We start from the raw sequence: 27312 nt of genomic DNA on the forward strand, positions 1-27312 counted from the left end.
CCAAAAATCAACGGCCTCATGGCAAGGTTCAGCTTCTGCCTGTTCCCATGTGGAAATAGGAAGATATCACCATGGACTTCATCACGAAGTTACAGAGGACAGCGAGGGGTGTGGATTCTATCTGGGTCATTATAGACAGATTGACGAGAGCACCCACTTTATTCTGATCGTTGAGAGTATCTTTGTTGAGAAATTAGCATATATTTATGTGCGAGAGGTGGTGGTTAGGCACAGGGTGCCAGTTTCGGTGGTCTCTAACCTGGATGTCCGTTTTACATCCAAATTTTAGAGAAAGTTCTACGAGGCTGCGGGTCGCACAGAGCTGTCAGAAGAGCTATGATGATCGGCGTCGTTCGGATCTCAAATTCCAGGTGGGAGATGTCGTCTTGCTGAAAGTGTCACAATGGAAGGGTGTCATTAGCTTTCAAAAGAAGGGAAAGTTAGGGCCCCGATTTATTGGTCCGTTCAGGATCTCTACCCGGGTAGGCAAGGCGGCATACCATTTGGACCTGCCGGATGAGCTTACCCAGATTCAAAACACCTTCCATGTGTCTTAGCTTCGGAAGTGTGTCACTGATGAGACTGCAGTTATTTCCTTGGAGGACATTCAGATGGATGAGAGCCAGAACTACGTTGAGAGGGCCATTGTAGTTTTGAATAAGAAAAATAAGATGCTACGTAACAAATAGGTGATGCTAGTAAAGGTATAATGGCATCACCGAAAGGGCTCAAAATGGACATGGGAGCCAGAGGACGAGATGCGAGAGCACTACTCGGACCTTTTCGCATTACCAGACTTCGAGGACAAAGTCTAGTTCAAGTGGGGGAGATTTGTAACGCTTGGTTCATGTATTATTTATTTCTTAGTATTTTAGGGTTTGGGACTGGAACTTAACGAGTTGGGAAGCTCCAACTCATGGTGTAGAAATTCTTTTGGACGCAGGTTTAAGGACTCAACTCGATGAGTTGGGGAGCCCTAACTCGACGAGAAGACACTAGAAAGGAAAACCCTAATTTTCAGGGTTTGCACCCTATTTAAAGGCCTTAAAGCCCTTTTCTAGCCTCCCTCATCACATCCTTTGTCCATAGAAACCCTAGTTCATGCTTTCCCAATCATTGTGAGTGTGTGCGAAAGAGGTTGTAGATCTGTCCATTAGAGTGTTTTGTGTCATTTTAGCTTATTCTTGGGTAATTATTGGACTTGAGCATGATTTGAAGCTATGACTTTAGATATGGATACCTTATGGCCTCTTTGGACGTAAAGTTGCCATTTGTATTAAGTCATGGCCCTCCCTCGTGCCCTAAATCCCTTTATAAGCCATCTTGGATTGTTTTAGCCACTTAATTCCATGCATTGATGTAAAGTTAGAAGCTTTATGTGATTAAACCACCCTAGAACTGCAGATCTGCAATATAGCAACGTTGAAGAAAAGAGCTAGAGGCTTAATGGTTCAAGACCCTCTTCAAAGGAGCTAGGGTTTGGGTCTAAAGCTTATTAGACGATCTTAGGGGTAAAGTTGGAAACTTTACCCTCCTATTCATCTCTATGGTTAGGGATCTGAAGTTTGGAACCTTTGGATTCGAGAAAAAGGGACTTAATGCATTAAGTGGGTTGGCAGACTAAAGAACTCGATGAATTCACAAGGGAACTCGACGATTTGGCTCGGGGTTTCCCCGATTTATGGATACTAAGTGAACTCAAAGAGCTGATGAGATAACTCAGCAAGTTGGCTAGGGTTTTCCTTGGTTTTCTGAACATTGAAGTGACTTGACGAGTTTCCAGATACACTGGACGATGTGTGTCAACATGGGCTGTTGACCTTGACTTCGACTTTGACTCTGACCATGGTTGACTTTAAGGGTATCTTTGGTATTTTGGGATTTTGACGAAGTTGGTCACATGGTGATTGTTGGCAGTTGAGTTCGGAGCGATGAGTCGGGATTTGATCGTATAGATTCAATAGTCTTGAGAAGTGAGTCTCCTCACCATAGCAATGGGTTGAAGGCACTAAGGCCGACCCATTTTGTGATATGTGGTACACTAGTGACGTAGTGATATTTGTTATACTAGTTGGTTACTTGCTATATGGTATGCTAGTTGCTTTGTGATACTTGCATGTAAGACTTCGGGGGGTTCCTGAGGCAATTGGGTGTAAGACCTTGGAGGGTTTCCAAGGCATCCTAACTAAATACCTCAGGGGGTTCCCAAGGCACTCGGGTATCAGACATTGGAGGGTTTCCATGGCATCCCTAGTCAAGACCTCGCGGAGTTCCCGAGGCATTAGGCTAAGACCATGTGGGGGTTCACATGCCACCTTGAGTAAGACCCTGAAGGGTTTCTAGGGCATCCTTATATGTTTATATGCATGGTTTATGTTTCTTATGTGATTGATATGAATTATATGATTATGTGGTTTATGTAGGGTATGCTCTGGGGAAATCACTAAGCATTAGCTTACACTTTGTTGGTTGTTTCAAGTACTTCAGGATATAGGGGCGAGGGCCCGACATGATGGCGCGGCATGCACTCCTAGCATTTTGTTTGGGGACACTCTGATTTATGAATAATTTATCTGATGTTATGGATTTTGAAAACAATTTTGATTGGGATTTGCTAACTTATGGAAATGATTTCATTATTTAAAAATGAAAAATGTTATTGAAAATTTGGACTGTTACATCTAGATATCTAAAGCCCATGTTTTATTTCAATAGCCCAGCAAAACTTATAAATAAATAAAAGAAAAAAGAAAAAAAATCGACGCCGATTTTTTTTTTTGCAATTGGTTATTTGTGATTAATAGATTAATAGTTCTTAAGCTTAATTCTTTATTTATTTGCAATTGGTTATCTGATCTGATCCACTATTACTATTTTTAATTCTTTCATTTATATTGGTTTTAGTTAAATAGTGAATCATGTGGTTTTCTATACTAGACTCGTCACTGCTTGCAAAGACAATCTTTTGTTTCTCGGTTGTTATGCACCCAGGTAGAGGATTTATATACACTTGTTCAAAAAGATCTCAGTGTAAAAAAGCATTCTTTACATAAAATTGTCTCAACAACCAATAAAAATTAGCAACTAAGGATAACAATACTTGAATTGTATTGATCTAGGAAACTGGAGCGAATGTATCTGTATAATCGATTCTATGGGGTGGTGTGTAGCCTTTTACCACCAATCTTGTTTTATGTCTTTTAATGCTCCCATCGGACTTATATTTCACAATTTAGATCCATCGACATACAAATGTGATTTTTCTTGGTGGTAGATCTACAAGGTCCTATGTCTCATTCTTTCATAATGCGTCCATTTCTTTATTTATGAACCTTCTCCATTTTGGATCAGCTAAAGCTTCTTGCACATTATTGGATATAGCTAAAACTGGTAATTGATTTACAAATGTGTTAGTTGAGTCCGATTGGTTTTGATCAAACACATAGTACTCATAGGATACCTAACCTTGAAAGATATATCATGTTCGTATGTAGGTTTAGGTATACCTCTATTTTGACGGTGGGGAAGTTTTTTCTTTCTGGTTAACGTTTGACAATATGGCCATCCTCTGTAGATAACAATTGGTATGGTGTAGTACTATCTAGTTCTTCATTTATATAGACATTATCTTCATCTTCATCTTGGGAATTTTGTTAATTACATTATATTGGAATGCAAATTTTAAACTCTTCTTCATGACTTCTTGGAACATCATTATCTTCATGAAGATGTTCCCCTTGAGAGTCATTCAATTTCCCATATGTGTAGCCAAGAGTTTGAAGTTCATGATAGTGCTCCCATTTAGATTCAAACTCTTATCGGAATAACATTTTTCATCATGAAATACGTCATCCATGGTGACGTACATGCATGTTGTTGGTGGATGATAATAGCAGTACACTTTTTATTTTGAGCATAGACGACAAACACGCATCGTAAGGATCATAGGTTTAGATTTTCTGTTGGTGTTTCTGAAGATTTACAAAAGCAACATATACAAACACACGATGAGGCAAATCTAGAATCATGGTAGAAATCACTTTAGTGATTATAACTTGAAGAGGAGTTTTAAACTCAATGGAATTGGAAAAAAACAGTTGATTAAATAGGTGGTTGTGGTAGCAGCTTTACCCCAAAATGAAATTGGGATATACGCGATGATTAACAAGATTTGTATAGCTTTCAATAAAGTAACGTTCCAAAAATTAAGACCAAAAATTTCAAATTTTAGGATAATAAAACCTTCATTCAAAATGTATTCATGAAACCATAATAGAATCAGAGTATAGCCAAAACATCAAAATACGTCGGAGTCAAATAAAATGTGGAGCAATTGTTGGATTAATGTCTAAGTCCATAACTATAATTGGTAAGACTTGACCCGACCCAGCATGGTCCATTTGGGTTGCATGGCATCATGCACTTGCATAGACTATAATGAGACAAATAAGACACTTATGGTTATTAATATATTATAAGTTCTAGTATATTAATAATAAAGAATAATAAGATTATTTAATTAGTATTGATCAAGAATTAATCTAGGATTAATTAAGTGATCAAAAGAAGACTAATTAAATATATGGGTTGATTGTGTAAATCATCCATACTTGTATAGTGGGCTAATGCTCCATGGATAATCAAGTTGGGCTTAAACCCATAGGATGGTCCATGGGTGCTCCATGGTGTATTTGAACCCATGGATCCAAGGAAATGGAAAGTCATGACAATTAGGGTTTACCCTAATTGTAACACTATATAAAGATCTTATTCTTGACAAAATCGGCCACCAGAGTGTGAGTAATAGAAGGGCTAGCCGATTTCATGAAGTGTAGATTTCTCTCAAGTTATTCCAAGTGTATTTGGTGTTGTGTGAACCATTTGAGGTGTCACACTTGGGGCACTAGGCACTCAAGCTGCATGAAGACTTTCTACATCAAAGAGGTATGTATTCTATCTTGTTACACTCATTGTTTTGTATGCTAGATTAGGATAATACCTTGGAAGTTCTTATTTGCATGTATAATAGAGAAAACATAGATCCAAGGTATTTAGGGTTGCATGTACACTTAGGAGTGCTAGAATGCTCAAAACCCAACAGTGGTATCAGAGCCTAGGCTTGTTTTCTTGTTATACTTGCAAAAGAAGCTGGAAAATCGTGTTTTGATGTTGTCTGTCCAGCAGACTCACCGAGTCCATGAATGGACTCGCCGAGTCCAAGGCAAAAAGCATCCAACTCGCCGAGTTGGTTCGTGCACTCGACGAGTTGGACCCCCAGACAGCATAAATTCGACTTTTTTTGCTGGAATTGGACTAGGAACATTACCCTAAGATGTTTTTGAACTTATAAACTTGTTTTTGATGCGGTAATGTTCATGCTAATCCAATTTCAAAGATAATTGTCAATAGATTCATGTTTTGTATTAGTTTAAGGTTTAGACTAATTACATGAAAAAGTTTGATTTGAATTATCTTGTTCTTATGAGTTGCTTAGATTAATAGAAAAGTTGAGTGAAATAGTTGTTTTCAATGCAAATTAATCTAAGAGTTGATTCTAAAATGTGTTTTTGTAACTTGTCCTCAAGTTATATGAAAAGTCACATTTAAGTTTCATAAAACTCATAAAAGTTGGCAAAGGTTACAAAATGAAGAGTCTAGTTCTAATTAAATGGTGTTATGACTCCATAATTTGTCCTCAAGTTATGGAGGACCAAGAGTCTCTTCATTAAATAATAAATTAAAAAAAGTGTAACCTTAATTAATTCCATAAGTTATAAAATAAAGAAAAGTTAATTCTTTTATTAGTTTAAAGTCTTCCATAACTTGTCCTCAAGTTATGGAACTTGAACAGTTTTTAGATTAAAACTAATTTAAACACATAAGTTATGGAATTAATTAGTTTTGAATAGTTTCAAAACTTGCCCTCAAGTTTTGGAATTTGTAAAGTTTTCTCTTATGAATACTTTAATTCCAAGTTAGCCCTTAGAACTTTAAAAGTTAAAATTCAACCCTTATACTTTATAATATTATAAGTTAATATATATATATATATATATATACATATATATATATATATATATATATATATATATATATGTGTGTGTGTGTGTGTATCAGAGTAAAGTCAGTCTTACCGCTAGTACGCCTCATTCACGAAGCCGGTCTATAAGGTGGGTATAAGGTTGTTGCCAATAAAATGGCAACTTAATGGTTGTCCACTCTCACCCATCGCTTGCTTGACTGGTGGAGGGTCGTTAGCCGAACGGGTTTGACAGGACTATAATTCTCCCTTCATTAAAAGTATTAATGATAAATACTAAGTAACTAAACTCTTAATAATACCCAATCTTAGTTACTTAGGAAAATGTGAATAAGGTGCTAATCCATGAAATTACACTTTGCACTTTGTTTAAGTCGGTTAGTGGAGCGTGTGTGGTCAACCGGCACACTAACTCGTATTTAACAAGGTAGGCAAAGGGTAACTTAATGTTTATCATAGTATCTATGGAGCGTGTGTGGTTAACCGGCACATCAATTGAGGGGTAAACACTTAAGGGTACCTAGTAATTTGCATGGTTACTTCACACCTTGTTTTGTGATCCTCGGCATCCCATTCACAAAACCTGAAGGGCACACTCGAGATTGAAACATGCCATTGAACAGTTCAATGAATCTCAAAGATCTAGGAGTTTCAAAAACCAATTAAAACCTAATAATACATTTCGTTTATCTTGGTGGAAATTGGTGAATCGTCATTCACCTACCTTCAAATATTTTATAGCTTGGATTACGACATACCTCTTCTAAGTTATAAAATAGTTTGTTGGGTCCTAGCCTTAATATTTCATATTAGGTGTCATATTAAGGACTTAAGATCAACTATCTTGAATATCTCCCAAAAGATGTCTGGTTTAGACATTTATGATCTTCCCAAATCTCTTGAAACAAGCTTTCCTAATGAAGATGATGTCCCATGGATATCATACTTCTTCACCACTTCAAATTATTCTCCCTAACCCACAAGTTCTTGAAAAGTTTAAGGTCACTCAAGCCCTATTGGCAAGGCAAGGTCTAGGTGTGATCACATATTGGAGATGTAGTCACATATTGACAAGCCGGGAGAGTTGGGTGTCAAAGTCTTGAGAAAGTTGGTGGTTCAATCACTTTCTAAGTCACATAGTGAGTTCCTTTGGGACACCTATGAAACAGACTACGACAAGACCCTTAATGATCTTATCTATTTTGTTAAGATCAACTTCCTTAAAACTTTATGGACATTGACAATGATGACATGGGATATCTAGTAAAGCTCTCTCTTCCCAGTGGAAAGGGATCGGCCATAGTCAACTCGGTTGACCAAATGGTAAAGAGAAAAGCTAAGTCTGTGATAGTCCCGTGTACCATTATCAAAGGGTCCATATGTTTATAATTCCAAAGGAAGAGGCATTGGTTGCGAATCTGCAAATTTACCTAAGGATGTTAAAGTCAATAAGTTTGACTCTACTTTAGGTAAAGTCCACTATCTAACTCTGCTAAGTTTCTATTCTGAGATTCTTGATACATGATGTGACTGGGTCACATGGTGATGTTTTAAAAATCAAAGAAAAGTAAAGAAACTTAAAGAAAGAATATGTTGAATCTGATCGCGTAGATGGATTTCTATCGCATAGTTTGAAGATCGGATTCTTGGGCTACTTCTTAGGAGTTATGATATTTTGCTTAGGAATAGATAACAACAAGTTTTCATATGGATTGTAAGGATAAGTTTTTCCGCAAAGTTTTAAAATAAAAGGAAAATTTTTGAATTTATTTATTTTAAAATATCCTTACAATGGCATCTGAGAAAATTTTTTGTTGCTTATAAGATTCCATTAATAGCAAGAGTGGAAATACGAAATTGATTCTTTCATTTGTGGTAATGTCTAAATTTACCAAATAAGGAAAGATTCTCATCACCCAAGTTTCAATTGGACCGGGACTTGGAATCATGCAAGGTGTATAGCATGATGAATGAGAATTTTCAAGTATTTGAAAAATTAAGACTAACTACTTGTTCACATGGATGTGTGAGTCATGTAAAGGACTAAGGGATCGAGTACACATTCTTGTGCACTGATTAAGTCCACCACAAAAGATCGATAAGATTATTCGTCATAATTTACTAAAGCTTAGTAAATATGGTTATACTTACAGGCTTAAGTGTAACTCTGAGACATTGGAAAAGGTTCCAATGTATGGCAGAGCGAATAAGAAGAATCAAATTAGGCAGAAGGATAAAAGTTTCTGAAATCTGAAAAGATGGGAGAGTACTTTAGTATCAGTTTTGTGATCATCTTAATGATTAAGAAACCATATCAAAATTAGTTCTCTAAGGAAAATCTTAGTGCATTCTTATGACTAAGAAGAGGAATTTGAATTGTAGAAGTGGTTAAATCAAGAAGATAAGTTATACTTCGTTCCAATACAAGTATTAGAGTCATACTCCAAGATTGTAACTTGAGTGACATGTCTTAAAGAAGGTTTAAAACACCTTTCAAATGTAAGAGTAAAAGTTTTCTACTCTTGTACATTTGAAATTGGTAAGTTGTGATGTTTTGGATAAAACAAAGACCAACTTAGGCCAATTGTGTGAAGTGTTTGTCTTGATTAAAATCCACTCTATCTCTTGAATATCTGACAAGAAAGTCTTATATGTCAAGAGGACAGTGGGAGTCTTAAAGGTCTTGAAAGTCTCAAGAACTAATCAAGAATAAAACCTGAAGTTCTTCACTAGCACACGACTTGAGGTTTATAACCTATCGTGTTGACATATTCTGTGCGCATTCCAGTTAAAGTTGGCTTTGCATATGAGTTCTTAGAGTTCTCAATTAGTTGCACAACAACTTGGAAGCAATGGCAGGCCCTTGAGCTGCCAGGTGGCAAGAAGTTAAGATTGAGTTTAGTCCATATGAGTTTGGATTTGTCATTATCCTTGTCTTGTGACTATGGTTTTGACAATTCACATGGATAAGAACACATACACCATTAAATCTAAGTGTCATAAGGTTTCTCTCCGATTCATGAAAATGATGGTGAGGAAAAACTTTCACTAAGTAGATTTTAGCTAGATAGCAATTGTGATATTTGCATTCTCAAAGTCGTTAGTGGAGCGTGTGTAGTTTACTGGCACACTAACCTGGACTTGTGAGAAGTGGCAAAAAAGGTCTAACCATTATGATTACGGCATCCCTCTTCATAATTGTTTAGACACACAAGTGTGCTATCTAAGGGAAGGTGTATGATTTTGATAAAGTTTTATCAAAACAATCTAGTATCAGAAATCTGAACTTTGGTAAGAAAGTCAGCTGATTTCTAAGTACATGTCAAAGCTAGTGGGAGCATAAGTGTTATGATAATAATAATCATGTTAGTGGGAGCATGATAATTATGATAAGTATTGCAAGCTAGCAATGTTAATTATAGAAAACAAAAGTTTCAATTGGGAAAGAGTTGTTTTTCTATAATTAAGGGAGAGGAAATTATACTTCATCTCAAATCTATTAGCCTAGATCGTGAGGTTTTAATCATTTAGTCAAGGAAATATATATGAATTTCATGTTGGAATGGCTCAACATAAGGAAATTCTATATATGGGTCCATTATTTGCGTTATAAAATTCGATTATGATTACGGCATCCCTTTTCATAATCTGAATTATGAGAACTTGGCAAATTGAAATGGACATATTATAGCAAAAGACTAGTTTAGTCTTTATGTGAGACATCATGAATCGTGTTCCATATGCTTCGGATATAGGATCGATTACATGTGCTATAGTCATCCTTTCTAAAATTTTCCAAATGCCTGGGGCATTAAAAAGGGAAAAGGTTTAGAACTGGATATGACTAAAAGGATTAAACAATTGTCGAGGACAATCTAAGGTTTACCAAAGATTGGTTGCTCAAGGACAGTTGGAAGAATAGTGATAATTCTGGAAGAACCATATTGACATAGTCTGTAAGGAGGCAACTCTTGTTCAGAAGTGATAGTCAAAATAGAATCTGGAAATGTTTCAAAGTTAGAATTTTCAATCTGTTTAAGATTAGGAAACTTAATGCAAGAAGGATGTTTCCAAGGAGCTGATCTCCTTTGGAATACTCTATATTGATTGTTGTCAAGTCTTTCTGACTTTGTGCATAATCATTACAAGAGGATCAATGCATATAAGTTTAGAATCTAACAGATTTCAGTAAATGACATGAATTTGGAATTCTTGTATTTGCAGTAAGGATTTGGGAGTGTGAAAAAAGAATCATTGAAGTTATGTTCAATGGATCTAGTTCACAAAGTAAAGATCATAGACAAACATAATATGCATACTTGGTGTATGGCATGACTAGTGTTTAGAAAACATAGTGTACATGCTTGGAGCATGGGACAACTATTGTTTTAAACTCAAGAATAAAGTTGATAGCTGAAACAGTATACAATGAATAATGTGTAATCATATGGTGATAAATAAAAGGTGTTTTATTTATGTTCATAGGTTTTGATACCATATTAGATTCAATTATTATCGTGTTTCACTTTGCATGTTTTGACTTCCCGAATAAACTGGGTTATTCTTCCGGAATGACTACGTTATTCAAACCATCCACAGTCGGTCATATGTTGGAAGTAGATATGAATTAAGACTGTCATGGGTTGGCTTGTAGAGGTCTAAGGTGTTGGACAAAGGGCTACAACACTCATGAGTGCTCATAAGTTCTGAGTATCGGATTCAACCCGTGCTCATTGGAATCACTTCATGGATTTTATCACGAGTGATCATGAGACGATAATATCTTATATTCTTCAAACCTAGAGATATGAGTTGTTACTATGAGTTGATAGTACATTGATTGCACGAAAACACATTTGGTAACTCGGTGCTATAAAACGTGTCTTTGTGTATGATTCAACAAGTAGTAGAACAAGCCATATCAGTCGAAGTTTATCCATTCCTTTTACCTTCGGGATAAAAGCGATATCTGTGGGCCCCTCGATGATTTGATGATGACAAATGGAAGTGCTCGGCCGGGCCAGGACTGATTTGATTTGTTCAATTAGTCAGTCGTCATAAATCGGAAATCGGGAAACAACAAATGGACAGAGAGAATGATTATAATCCATGTCTCAGTCCATATGATATCTAGAATGGAGGAATATATGATCCCTTATCTAATGGACAAGTCATTGACAAAGGTCAGAGTTCATCGACAAGGTCAGAGTTCGACAGAAGCTTTTGAGAGCTACGATTGCCAGTCGGTTCCTGAAGTCATACGCAATATTAGTTTTAGACTTATCCAAGTGGGAGACTGTTGGATTAATGTCTAAGTCCATAACTATAATTGGTAAGACTTGACCCGACCCGGCATGCTCCATTTGGGTTGCATGGCATCATGCACTTGGATAGACTATAATGAGAGAAATAAGACACTTATGGTTATTAATATATTATAAGTTCTAGTATATTAATAATAAAGAATAATAAGATTATTTAATTAGTATTGATCAAGAATTAATCTAGGATTAATTAAGTGATCAAAAGAAGACTAATTAAATATATGGGTTGATTGTGTAAATCATCCATACTTGTATAGTGGGCTAATGCTCCATGGATAATCAAGTTGGGCTTAAACCCATAGGATGGTCCATGGGTGCTCCATGGTGTATTTGAACCCATGGATCCAAGGAAATGGAAAGTCATGACAATTAGGGTTTACCCTAATTGTAACACTATATAAAGATCTTATTCTTGACAAAATCGGCCACTAGAGTGTGAGTAATAGAAGGGCTAGCCGATTTCATGAAGTGTAGATTTCTCTCAAGTTATTCCAAGTGCATTTGGTGTTGTGTGAACCATTTGAGGTGTCACACTTGGGGCACTTGGCACTCAAGCTTCATGAAGACTTTCTACATCAAAGAGGTATGTATTCTATCTTGTTACACTCATTGTTTTGTATGCTAGATTAGGATAATACCTTGGAAGTTCTTATTTGCATGTATAATAGAGAAAACATAGATCCAAGGTAGGGTTGCCTGTACACTTAGGAGTGTTAGAATGCTCAAAACCCAACAACAATATGGTGTGTGTGATGTGATCACCCCGAGCTCTTCCACTTCGATCCGGAAATACCTGAAACATAAAATGAAAACCGTAAGTACGAAGCTTAGTGAGTTCCCTAAAACACCACATACCATACATATCAAACACATAATCGGCCTCTCCCTTCATCGTGCTCCTCCCGGCATTGAGCCCTGCTCAGAACAGATCAGTCAGTAAATAATGGTCCCCATACGTCATCGGCCCCCCTCCCGACACACATACAAACACATAAACACATGCAAGAGACACAAAGATAATTAGCATACAAGATAGTCATTAGGCTCCGCCTGGCATCGGGCCACGCTTGGTATACATATCATATGTCATACATGTAGACTTATGCAGAAAAGTAGCATCCTAATCATAATAAAAAATGGGTCGACATTGGTGCCTCCAACCAGCCGAACATAGTGAGGAAACTCACCTCAAGCTTCTGAATATCTTCGATAAAAGCTCGGACAGCTGATCCAGAAAATCCTCGTGCTAACACCATCAAATAATACCCCATTTATATTGGGCCATAATCTATGACGAGGAATCTAATTCAATTGTTCAACTTCCAGGGTAAAAGACCATTTTAACTATTCTTCACTTGGCCCAATAAACATGGCCCAACCCAATGGATCCAAAAGCCCAATATGGCCCAATTTCCCAAATGACACCAAAAGCCTATTATGGACCCACATGCAAGAAGGACCAAAGCCTAACAATGCCCCAATGTCAGAAAGACTAACAGCCCAACTAGGACCAAAACTCTAATAGTCCAAAAAGGCCTAAATTGCAAAAGTCAACTAAATTCAAAGCTGCTGAGTACACCTAGCATACTCAGACTTACGCCCAGCGTACTCCGCTTTTAGCCAGTGTGCGCCACATACAAGATAGGTACGCCTAACGTACTCCACAGTGGCCCAAAACTTGGCATTAAGTGCTTAATCGATTAAGCCACTTTGTCCAAACTCAGATCTGGTCCTAAATAATGTCTTCACACATAAAGTTGGCAACTTTACTCCTTTGGATGTCTTAATGGGACCTAGCACTCAATAAAATTCAAAATAAGAAAACTAAATCACTCATGGTCTAATATAACACACAAAGATTGCATTTTTGTGAACAAGGGACTTCAAAAATGCCAAGGTCTATCATCCTTAGCTTCTAGAGTATCTCATACTCCTAATCATGGCTTAAAGGACCATAAAAACATAGAAAGAGGCCCTAACTAGATCTTATTAAAAGAACCATCATGTTAAGAGCTTTATACCTCCAAAAGCTTGCCATGTTGGTGATGTTTCTGGATCCACAAGCTCTAGCCACACAAATGCAACTTCTAAGAGTTCCTCTTCCTTCAAAATCACTAAAATCACCTTCAAAGTTCATTTCTAAGCTCAAAAAACTCAAATGGAAATTAGGGTTTCATTTATAGGGTTTGGAGAGGTGGAAGCTAGTCATAAGAAGGTCCATGAGCGACTAAAGGTGATTAAATAGCACACAAACCCTAAAATTTTAGGGTTTGCCCCTGCTGGACATACGCCCCGTGTAACTATACGTAGGAACCACATAAGTTGAAGCATCTGCGATCTGGAGATTGAACCAGTATGCCCAACGTACTCATAGCGTATGCCCAACGTACTTGGCTAGGGTCTAGAACCACCAATCTTCCAAAGGCCATAACTTCTTCGTTCTATGACCGATTTCGATGCTATTTATATCCACGAAAAGGTACTGAGAAGCTCTAAAATTATATCAACTCTCCTTTGCCTTCAAACTTCCCGAGCTTAAATTCAATATTCATGAAAGACCCGAACTATCACTTTACTGCTATACCCTTGGGCTTCAAAAGGAGAACCGAACACCCGGTACTTATAACCTACATTATCCACTATCCAAATGGGCCTATACCCCTCCTTCCCAAGTCCTGAAGCCTTATGATACTTGATCCTCGGGTCATGGCGCTGAATTATGGAACGATCTGAAAAACATGTTACAAATAAATGTTTATTTTTTCGTTTTGTCACTCCATTTTGTTGAGGAACGTTCATACATGTGTTTTAGCGAAAAATTCTATGTTCTTCCAAGTATTGTTGAAGACTATTGTTTTGATACTCTACACCATTGTCAGTGTGAAGAACACTTTTTTTTTGCACCGTAAAGATTTCCAATAATCTTATGGGATTTTTGTAACAACATATTTGTAACACCTAGTTTTAGGATGTTTCTAATCTTGAGATATCGGGATGTAATTCGATGGAATGAAGATCTTGAGCTTCAAGGGAATATATTTTAGATCTTATTGGATGTAGATATAATTGGTTAAGTGATTGAAGTTCTTTAATTGTGTTTTAGATCGAAAGGGTAGAATGGGAAAGAGATATTTGGTATTCATTAAACCAGGAGCAATTAATTAAAATTGTGGGCCTCGTTAATACCTTCACGTTCATATAAGCATCACCAAAAAAGAGTGGATATGAAGAACTTATTGTCGTTTGAAGTTTGAAAAAATTATTAAAAAATTTTCACCATGGAGTGGTGAGCAGGTCAACACGGCATGGTAGTCACGACGGAGTGGACTGAAACTCACCATTTATCCATGATTTTTATGGTTTTCAATGTATTTAAAGGTAAGGTTCTGTGTTTTAAGGAATATTCTCAGCCTCCATCTCATCTAGAGCTCCATAGAAGCAACCCTAGTCTCCCTCTTCATACATTAAGCTTCTTCCCTCTCATCTATTCCATTTTTGGTGTTTTGGTGCATTCTTGAAGAAGGAGATATCATTTGGAGCATAAAGAAGGAGTCTTCTAGCCTAGCTTTTCTACATCTAGTCACCTTATGCACGTTTGTAAGTCATAAAGTTCCTTGGTCTTTGGTATCTTGTCTTTTTATCTTGAAGTATTTTGAGTTTTAGTCCAAATTGATGAGTTTTCAGTGAGATTTAAGAATGAAGTTTGCAACTTTATTACTCTTTGAGGTCCAAAGAGAATTGTATGTTTCAGATGTGGACTCACAAGTTGTTTTGATGTCATGCATGAGATTTTGATCGCGTTTCTCACCAATTTGACCAAGTTTTGGGAAGAACGGTAATGGACATACATGTCCATAAATTTGGGATTTTAATGGACATTTTGGAGGCAAAGAAGCCTTCTGGAAAGTTTGAGAGGATGACTTAATACATTAAGGATTTAATGGAGTTTTGGATATACCCGCATTGAGACGAAGTGGTAAAGTACTGACCACGACATGGTGGGCAAATACATTGAGATCTGCATTGAACCGGACCACGGTGTGGCGATGGTCTTGCCACGACGCAGTAGTCTGCAGGATTGACTTTGATCGTTGACCGTTAACTTACGGACTAGTATGACGATTGGTCGAACTTGGGTAGAATTGAGTATTTGACTTAGGACTAGTTACGCATTGCCTTTAGGTAGCTTATGTAGTTGTTTCTATTGATGGGATTGCTATGGAGCTTCTGTTGTTTAGCTTAAGTGTGTCTCACTATACTTTATACCACAATATGTATCCTTTATATGTTAGGATGTTGATATGTTGTAATAATATGTTAGGCATGTAGAATGTTATCATTACCTGTTCTTGCTTGTTATTGTTAATACATATGTTAACATATTGTGGTTAGGTTGAGGCAGTCCAACTATGTGCTAAAGGCCAAGAGGATTGGGCGGTCTAACTTTATGCTGTAGGCTCAAATCCATGGTCCAACTGTATGTTGTAGACCCAATGGGGCAGTCCAACTTTGTGCTATAGGCCCTGTAGGGCAGTCCATCATTGTGCTGAAGTCCCAAGTGGCGGTTCATCATTATGGTGTAGGACTTGTGTGCATAGATTATATGTGTATTTTTGTGTGGCATATTTTGAGAACTTATCAATCTTTGTGCATACAATTATGGATTAAATATTTTTAGGTACTTTATCAATTCGTGGTGATGCAAAGGCGAGACTGTACATGCATACCTCAATTTTTTTTATGATTTGAGATTCCGTGTTGTTTTAACTAATAATTATGATTTTGAAATATGGTCTTTTAACAAATGTTTTTGACTTGGATATATTTTTACATAAACAGGTTTATTCTATTTTAAAATGAAAAAATTTATTTTAGAAATTGGGAAGATACAATATTCACCTCATATTTTTCTTTCATGAGACATAACCATGTCATTCTACTTTAGTCATTGATAAACATAACAAACCATCAAGATCCACTCATGGTTGAAACGTTTGATGGACCCCAAACATCAGAGTGTATAGTCATGAATGTGTTTCTATTTACATTTAATGGAAAAGTTGCACAATGGCTTTTTAGCTAATTCACTAACTTCACAACGAAACTTTGAAACATCACAATTTTGAAATAAAGTTAGAAATAATCGTTTTAGGTAACCAAAAGATGTATAACGAAAGCTAAAATGATACAACCAAATACCTAATTCATTTTATTCTCTTCATGTTCTTCTGTAAGTAATACTTCCTCCTCCTTATTTGATTTCTTCAGTTTCAACTGCATGTAACATGGATTTCCTCTTCTAACACCATAACCAATCGTTTATCTAATTCAAATTTCCTTAAAAATACAATGATCATCCTAAAGAATCACAAAACAATGTAAATTAGTTGTAATCTGCGATAATATAAGAGGTTATAGTTTAATGACAGAACAAATTAAAAGGAATCCAAATTCATTATTCAATAAGGTTTGAGGAACCCTTACCAATTACTAAAGTTAAGTTACCATTTGTTGTGGAAAAATATTTTTGTGTTATATGTATGAGTGGGGATGTGTTTTTATAGTCAAAATTCATATGGTCTGTCACACCCGAATCAATTATCCACACATAACTATTCTTAACATGTGCATAAATATTAAGTACATACCATTATAAGATTCGACACTGAGTGCAACAACATCAGGAATCTTACTTTCAACAACTGTTGCCATCAGTAGCTTTTTGTTGTTCTTCTTCTGAGGTTCACGGTTATGAACCCACCATTCTGGATATCCCAAAATTTTAAAACATCCATTTTTGTTATGATCGATATTGTTGCAATGACTACACTTGAGTGAAGTTTTTTCAATCTAGTTCTCTTTGGAGGGTGGCATGTCATATGGCTTCCCAATCGATGAGTGCACAACATTCCTCCAATTTTGGGATTGGATCATTGCGTTGTATTTCACCTCAAATCTGTTCGAATTTGATATCTAGACCAAAAAGAAAAATATAGACTCGAAGCTGGTTAATAGCCCTATGATAGGTTGTAACATCATTTGGGAATTTCATGACCACCTTATCACAATAATCTAACTCAAGAAAAATAACAATTAGTTCTCCATAATATACAAAAAGAGATTTACCATTTTTTTTGGTTATGAAGTCTTTCTGGTTACATGAAAAAACTTGCAATTGATCACTTCCATCATAGAAGGCTTTCGACATTGCATTCTATATCTAATATGCAGATGACAGGCGTAAGTAGCTTCTCATCATATCTGGACTCATTAACACTAGTATCCATGGTTTCACCATTTAGTTGTTGGTGTACTACTTTTCATACCCTTCACTTGTTTCTTTAAGGGGGAGAGGTTTTTCCAAATATATAAGACTGGTTCTCTCTTTCTATAAGGTGTATCTCTAACCATTGAGACCAAACATCATAGTTTGATTCGGTGAGGATGATTCTTGCATTGAACAAACCTTCTAAGTGAATCATAACATGTATGTTTTCCCCTTTTCCTATTTATCATCTTTATTTTTCTCTGATCATCATTGAATATTTGGGAGAGAGGATAGGAGATGGGAAAGGTGGGTTGAAGAATATAGGGTTTTTATGGATTTACATGTCTTAGAGTGTAAACTTGCTTTGGCATCATATCAAGAGCTTATTTTCGTATATTAAACACCAAAGGAAAATATAATATTTATATGAGATTGATGAAATCAGTCATTGAAAGAACGAAAACTAAATCCTTGATATCTCTCTAACATATCATAATCTAAACATATCTTTTCTAAAAAGCAAATCTTAACATTTATGTCTTTCTAGCAGCAATGTGGAAAAAAGGAAGATCTAGTTCCATGATTCAACGTCAATCAGTTTGATTATCATCTCTTTCGATTGGAGGACCATATCATTAATATTGGTTCGATGATCGGCTTCACTTTAGCATTAAGAGGATCAAATTAGAAGTTTGATTGGTAGAAAAGGAGTTTCCTAAAGTCATCAATTAACCTTCTCTTAATTAACATTTGAGGAATTAGGTGTTATGCGAAAAAATATTAGATCAGAGGGCTTATGCAAGGCTAATCGAATTTGTTTATAGGAATTCAGGAAAATATACCTTTCTCATTTAATGACTATATTTACTGTGAGGTTAGGGAGACATGGGTTGAAAAGGATGAGTAGGCTGGCCATTTATCTTTTGCCTCTATTTTTTAGATTATTTTCTTTGTAGACAAACCTAGATTATAAGAATATTCTAAGAGTGATCTGGTTTCTTCTAATACTAGAACAGAATGATGTTAAATGGTAAAGTTATGGACAAGCTGGCCCAATACATTCTCAAATGATCATAAGAGAGAATTTTCTCAATCTTAGATATTTGAGGATAATGGTAGTTTCTCAATCTTATCATTAAAGATCATTGATGACAAGTACATTCTTAAGCGATTATGTTATTGGATTTGGAGTTAACTAGCTCCCAGATACATAAATATTTGTTTGCGGTATGAAAGGTAAAAAGGTTTTCCAAATAAAATGAATATTTCTAAAAATGGTGTGTAGGTAAGGAACTACAATTTTCATTTATACCTTGATTATTAGAAAATTGTAATGGAAATGTTCATGAGCTGATCATTACTTCGAAAGGAGTGTAAATACATTTCTTGTGATAAACATTTATATACTAATTTTGTTTCTCTCAACATGTTATTTAAAGATAGCAAAATAAGTCTAGGTTATACCATGATGGAACTTTGTGACAACCCAATCCATTGAATACATTAACAACTCCATAGCATAATTTTGTTAATGAAGAAACATATAGGTAATCATTTTCTTAACTTGCAGACCAATAAAGGAATTAATTTTATTATTCATACTCATTTTGAACTAGCTTACCATGAGTCTAGAGAAGTCAGCAATCGTTGATTCATTCATGGACACGAAATAATATCGTCAACATTCATCAAAACTAGCATGTGGCATTCAGAATAGAGTAGGATCAAGAAGTTGTTCGATAAATCTGAAACCTTAAAAATTTATTTAACATTTCTGTAACGCCCAGTTGTGACATCCCCAAATTTACGGCCAGAAAAGACAGATTTCGTTTATGCGTTTTACAATAAAATCAGAGTAATATTTCAACAAGTATTGCAGAATTTGTCCCCAAAACAAAATATGATAAAAATATTTATCAAAGAATTTCTTAAAGAAAAGTATTTTCATTTCATTAAAACCTCGGGATGTCATGTTCGATACAAACCAAAAGCATAAACAGTATAATATAAGCCTTACAACAGTTATTTATATCTACTGGCCGATAATCGAAAATCCCTCGGCATCGTCCAACTATGCTCTGGGTCCACTATCTGTAATATAGAAAGCTGAGTGGGTCAAGCTTGGGAGCCTGGTGAGCATATAGGGTTTCCAACCCACAATAAATAAATCTATTATGTTTAAACATCAAACAATCAATCCAATTTCCCATCCCCATTATCTCCTTTATTCATAAGGACCTTAAGAATCATCTATTCTCCATTCATTCATTCTTAAGGATTATCCTAAGGAATAGGCATGAAGTCCATCGCTGCCTGAGAATTATAGAACAAGCACTAAGTCCATACCTGCCAAGGTAGTTAATCCATAACTACTAGTGTTCATCTATACTGTACTAAATCCATAGCTACCAACATTTATTCTTTGTTATGAGGAATAGGCACGAAGTGCATCACTGCCCGAGATTTATACACCAAGCACTAAGTCCATAGCTGCCAAGGTACTAAATCCATAGCTACCAATGTTCATCTATATCACCTTTCTTCTCATCATCCAACTTTTTTTTTATCAAATACTAACTATTTCATCTACCCATGTTACTCAACATATATATATATATATATATATATATATATATATATATATATATATATACACAATTCAAAACCAGTATAAAACATTCATTAAACATCCATCTCAAATAAACAAATAATGTATATACACATAGCATGTATTTTAAATAAAATACTTCATATTTTTGTGTAAGATGAAAGTGACTATACACTAACATGATAAGACGACAATTGGACAACACTTCATCTATTGAGACAATATTCTTCGATGAAACCAGGATATTTTATCAAAAACCGGACTTCACACGGACAAAGTTTTGTCTCGAAAAACTCTTTTTCTCGGGATCTTCGGGGCTTTCACTACTTTCTTCGGGTATTAGGGATGTTACCGGGACTTCCACGGGGGGGGGGGGGGGGGGGGGAGGGAGGGGGAGGGGGGTATTAGGAGGGTTTGAGAATGAGAAAAGGGTGAGAGAGAGTGAAATTGTAAACAAAATTCGGAAGTCTTGCTTTCTATTCATAGGGAGCTGGCTCCCGAACGCAATGCGTTTCGGTAGGTGCATGGCTTCGGATGTGTCAAGATGCGAGATACGTGTCACTACATGCGAACGCGGGGCGTTCCCTCGAACGCAGTGCGTTCCCTTCGGATAAGCTTCGAAGTTTGTGCCTGGAACTTCAAAAATTCATATCTCTTGCATACGTACTCCGTTTTTGACGTTCTTTATATCCACGCGTAGGTGCGATTATACTCTACAACTTTTGTTTAAACTCTGTCGGCTAATTTTGAATTTATTTTTAATGTTATATTTTTAACAGGTCGGGACAAAAAAAGTCCGTTAAAAATTCATAACGTCTTCATCCAACATCTATTTCTGTTTGTCTTTTTACCGTTGGACTACTATCGATGAGATCTTCAATTTTCGTTTAGGTGGTTTTGGCTAAAAATCACTCGATCTTAAATTCGAGTTTCGGGCTGCATACAGCTAAGCTGAAACTTAGAAAAATCATAACTTCCACATACGAAGTCAGATTTGGGCGTTTTTTTATGCACACTCTCGGTATAATGAACACTACGACTTTTGTTTAGATCACTAAGGCTAAAAAGCACTTTATTGTAAAATCACTTTTTACGTCACACAACGTCGTGTCAGTTCTGTCGCGAAACTTCGACAGGTCATAACTTCTTCGTTATAACTCGGATTTTGGTATTTTTTATATCTCCGGACTCATTATTTCAACCACTACAACTTTATTCATAGATATCGGGGTTATCTATCATTTATTTTCGACGCTTATTTTTTTTATCCTTAATTCATTAAATTATAATAATTAAGTATAAAACACATAATACTCAAATAATACATCTTATTATTTCAAAACAAATTAGAAAGGTTGGCCTAGACTATTATATCATCTTTAAGGCTTAGCCCAGAAACACGGGCGTTACAACTCTCTCTCCCTTAGAATGATTACGTCCCCAAAATCATACATCAACAAACAACTGCGGATAACGACTCATCATGTCACTCTCTGTCTTTTTTCCCAGGTGAGATTTGGCTTATTTGAATCCTTCCATCACACAAGCACTAAATCGACCATCTTGTGTCGCAACTTCTTAGTCTTACGGTCAACAATTGCCTCTGGTTCTTCAATTAATCTCTTACTTTCATCCAACCTTAATTTAGAAATTTGAATAATGTCGGGAACTTCTCCCGTGAACTTCCTCAAATACCACACGTGGAAGGTGTTATGAATGCCTTCTAGTTCTTATGGTAGTTCTATGTAACACCTTGAATTTCAAAATAATTTTTCGTATAAGAAAAAAACATTTTCATTTAAATTTTCATAAAACATCAAGTTTAAAACTCCAATCCATATCATACAAAATCCCAAGATCACATATTATAAAAATCCCATGCGTGTGTACATATCAAGTCGGCGCCTTACCACGGTCATCACTAGTACCTGAAACAAACAACACTAACACTGTAAGCACAAAGCTTAGTGAGTTCCTCAAAATAGCACACATAACACATATTAGCCACTCGAGGCTATAACTCTGTGGGTCCATAGACCCTGCTCTGTGAACCCACTGGTTCTAACTCTAGGAACCTTCCGGTTCCAACTCTATGAACATGCACAGCATAAATCACATAGAAATAATGCAGTACAACACATAACAAGCATATAGCATACAAATACTCTATCACATAAATCTGATTACCTACTCAAGGTAAAGTATAGTGAAAAGACTCACCTCGTATATCTCGATAACTCGCGAATCCCGGAAATCACTCGTGCTCGATCCTCCGAGCTATAATCCTCCTATAACATCATATGTCTCTAATCAACACTTTTACCACTAAGGTTGACTACCCTTATCAAGTCAACACTGGTCAACAGTCAACGGTCAACTTTGACCGGACTCGGCGAGTGCACTATGGCGACTCGGCGAGTCTATACGTGTTCACTGACTCTCTAGGATCCCCTCCTGACACGTCGAGTACACCCCCAACTCGACGAGTCCCACCTGGCATGAATCGCGGGGCCACCAGGACTCAACTCGCCGAGTCTCAAGAACAACTCGGCGGGTTCCAGCTCGACTCAGTCCACATGTCAACCCTCTCTAACTCTCCCTGACTCACTGAGTCAACCCTTAACTCGGCAAGACCACTCGCTGAGTGGTTAAGGACAATCTTCACGCTACTCGCCGAGTCTGTTCTTCGGACTCGGCGAGTCCATGCCATGCATCAACTAAATCTCGCTTCTGAGGTCAGATCCGCTCCATCAAGTCATAGATCTGGCCCTCTTCAGCTCATTCATCACGTAAAGTCACAGTCTTGGCTACCATGCAACACCTACAAGGCTCATTTTGGAGAGATGACCCCTAAGATGGCAACCCTAGTCTCCAAAACCGAAAAGGAGGACATAAAGCATGGCAATTGGGACTCTTTGGACCTGATAAGGTCCAGATCTAGGTACCATATCCCCATGGGACCTCTCACACTCCAAATACAAGGCAAACAAGGCATGAAGAAACCCTAGATTTGACCATATCAACAAGAATACGAGAAGAAGCTATGAATGATACCTCAATAAGCTTCCTCTAACGAAATGGAAGTAGATCCAAGCTCCCCAACTCTCCTAGCTTGATTTCCCCCTTCCTTTCTTGCAAACACACACAAAATTGGTGAATAATGGCCTCTTATCTCACTCACAAGAACTCTTAGTTGTTTAGGTGCTCTCAAGGACAAGGTAGCCGCAATGAAGGGCCATAAGGTCCTTTAAATAGGGCTTAGGACCGGGAAATTAGGGTTTCATTAAACAGCACGGACTCGCCGCGTCCATTCCTTGGACTCGCCGAGTCTAGGCGCGACCCCGCGTCCAGAACCGCGATCCTACTCCGCGAGTCTGAGCTCCAACTCGCTGAGTCTCCTCACAAAATACCAAAAAAAATATGAATAAAAGATACCTGGAAATTCGGGCTTGTACAATTCTCCCCCACTAGAACTAGACTTCGCCCTCTCTCGCTCTGCAAATAGCTCCGGATGCTGCTCACGCATCTTACGCTTCGGCTCCCAGGTCATCTCTGACCCCTTCCGATGCTGCCACTGAACCAACACCAGGGGTACCTCCTTGTTCCTTAGAACCTTGACTTTTCGATCTGTGATGGCCACTGGTCTCTCAGCATAATTCAGGCTCGCATCCACCTGAATATCCTCTAATGGAACCACCGCCGACTCGTCGGCTATACACTTCCTCAGCTGCGACACATGAAAAGTGTCATGACTCTGTCCCAACTCTGTTGGCAAATCCAAACGATAGGCTACCCGGCCTACCCTCGCGATCACACGGAAAGGACCAATATATCGGGGCCCCAACTTGCCCCTCTTCCTGAGTCGAATCACTCCTTTCCAAGGAGAGACCTTCAGGAGTACAAGGTCCCCGACCTGGAACTCAAGCTCGTACCGGCGCCTGTCTGCGTAACTCTTTTGTCGGCTCTGAGCGGTCAACAACCTCTGTCTGACCTGCTGGATCTGCTCTGACGTCTGAAGCATGATCTCTTTACTGCCCATCACCCACTGTCCAACCTCTCCCCAACAAATGGGGGTCTGACACCTCCTCCCATACAACAGCTCAAAGGGTGGCATACCAATGCTCGAATGATGGCTGTTGTTGTAGGAAAACTCTGCCAAGGGCAAATATGCATCCCAGCTACCCCCGAAATCCAACACACATGCCCGGAGCATGTCCTCGAGCGTCTGAATTGTCCGCTCACTCTGACCGTCTGTCTGGGGATGATATGCGGTACTAAAATGCAGTCTAGTACCCAACTCCTCATGAAACTTCTTCCAGAATCTGGAAGTGAAACACACATCATGGTCTGAAACAATCGAGATTGGCACCCCTTGCCGAGATACCACTTCCCTCACGTACACCTCCGCCAATTTCTCTGCTGAAGAACTCTCGCTGATAGCAAGGAAGTGAGCGCTCTTCGTCAATCTGTCCACAATCACCCAAATTGCATCAACTCCTCTAGCAGTCCTTGGCAATTTGGTGATGAAATCCATAGTGATCTGTTCCCATTTCCATTCGGGAACCTCCAATGGCTGCAACTTAACATGCGGCCTCTGGTGCTCGGCCTTAACCCTGCGGCAGGTCAAGCACCTCTCAACAAACCACGCGACATCCCACTTCATACAGGGCCACCAATACTCCTTTCTCAAATCCAAATACATCTTAGTGGCCCCCGGATGGATCGAAAATTTCGACCGATGCGCCTCCTCCATCAAAATGGTACGCGTCCCTCCCACAAACGGTACCCAGATACGCCCCTGAAATGTCATAAGCCCCCGACCATCAGTAACGAACTCTGAAACCAATCCAACAACCCGTTCCCTCTTCTGCATCTCAGGTTGCACAGCCTCGGCCTGTGACCCACGAATGGCGTCCAACACTGGAGCTATCATGGTCAATCTCAAGCATACATCCCGCAGCGGTGTGCTCTCCGCCATGCGGCTCAATGCATCGGCTACCACGTTAGCCTTGCCTGGGTGGTACAGGATCTCACAATCATAATCCTTGACCACATCCAACCACCTTCTCTGACGCATATTCATGTTGGGCTGATCCATCAAATACTTCAAACTCTTATGGTCCGTGTATATCGTGCACCGAACCCCATACAAGTAGTGACGCCAAATCTTGAGGGCGAACACCACTGCCCCCAACTCTAGATCATGGGTGGGATATCTCGTCTCATGAGGCTTCAACTGCCTCGATGCATATGCTATCACATGCCCTCTCTACATCAGCACCGCTCCCAACCCCAAAATCGATGCATCACAGTATACCACAAAGTCCTCCATCCCTTTCGGGAGAGCTAACACCGGGGCTTCGCACAACCTTTGGCGAAGTGTCTCAAAGGAGGCCTACTGCTCAGGGCCCCATGAAAAAGCAATACCCTTCCGGGTCAATCTGGTGAGTGGCACTGCGATCTTAGAGAAATCCTTGATAAACCTCCGATAATACCCTGCTAACCCTAGGAAACTCCTGATCTCGGAGGGTGACCTCGGCACCTCCCAACTCATCACCGCCTCAACCTTGGCTGGATCGACCAATATCCCTTCATGGTTAACGAGATGTCCTAAGAACTGTACCTCCCGCAACCAGAAATCACACTTGGAGAATTTGGCATAAAGCCTCTCCGATCTCAGAACTCCGAGAACCTCTCTCAAGTGATCCTCATGCTGCTCTCTAGATCTCGAATATACCAGGATGTCATCGATAAATAAAATCATCGACCGATCCAGCATCGGCCTACACACTCGGTTCATGAGATCCATGAACATTGCCGGGGCATTGGTGAGCCCGAAAGGCATCACCACAAACTCATAATGCCCATAACGCGTCCTGAACGCTGTCTTCTGGACGTCCTCATCTCGCACCCTCACCTGATGATATCCAGACCTCAAGTCGATCCTGGAGAACCAAGATGCTCCCTACAACTGATCAAACAAATAGTCGATCCTCGGCAACGGGTAACGGTTCTTGACCGTCAGCTTGTTCAACTCCCGGTAATCAATGCACATCCGGTGTGAACCATCCTTCTTCTTGACAAACAGGATCGGCGCTCCCCACGGCGAGCTGCTCGGCCGAATAAACCCCTTTCCTAGCAGCTCCTGAAGCTGTGAGGATAATTCTTGCATCTCTGGAGGTGCAAGACGATAGGGCACCTTATCGATAGGCACGGCCCCCGGAACCAAATCGATACTCAACTCCACTTTCCTCACAGGAGGCACACCTGACAACTCCTTGGGAAATACATCCGGGAACTCACGCACCACCGGAACCTCCTCAACTGAACTCGGCCTCTCGGAATCCACCCGTGTATCCATCACATACGCCACAAAACCCTTACAGCCCTACTGTAGAAACTACCTCGCCCTAGCGGCCGAACAAAACGCTGATCCTGAACGTGTACCCTTGCCGTTCACCGAAAGAACTCCCCCACTAGGGTCTCGTATGGTCACCAGCTGTCGCTCGCAGTCGATAACCACACCGAATCGGCTCAACCAGTCCATGCTCACAATGACACAGACATCACCCATCGCAATAGGAACTAGATCAATCGGGAACTCAACACCGAAAATCTCGACTACGCACCCTCGGAGAACCTCCGTGGCATATACCACCCTCTCATCAGCTATGGACACTCTCAGAGGCCGACTCAACGCCTCACGACTAACACTGATATGCTGACTAAAGGCCAAAGATACAAAAGACCGTCTCGCACCCGAGTCAAATAACACCAATGCAGGTACAGAATTAACAAGAAAAGTACCTACGCACAACATAATATAAGCATAATATCTCAAGATCAAAATAAATATATGAAAGAATACATACCAGCCACGACATCGGGTGCTCCGTGGACCTCCTCCGCGGTCAGCTGAAAAGCTCTCCCTCGTGCCCTCGGCGCCTCGGCCTTCACTGGCCGACTCTCTGTAGCTCGGATGGCGGCAGGGGTAGATCCCTGAGGTGCTCCCTGAGATGATCCTCGCAACTGCGGACACTCTACCTTTCGGTGTCTGGTCTAATTGCAGTGA

This window comes from Lactuca sativa, chromosome 3 (assembly GCF_002870075.4).
Source record: "Lactuca sativa cultivar Salinas chromosome 3, Lsat_Salinas_v11, whole genome shotgun sequence".
Taxonomy (NCBI): Eukaryota; Viridiplantae; Streptophyta; class Magnoliopsida; order Asterales; family Asteraceae; genus Lactuca; species Lactuca sativa.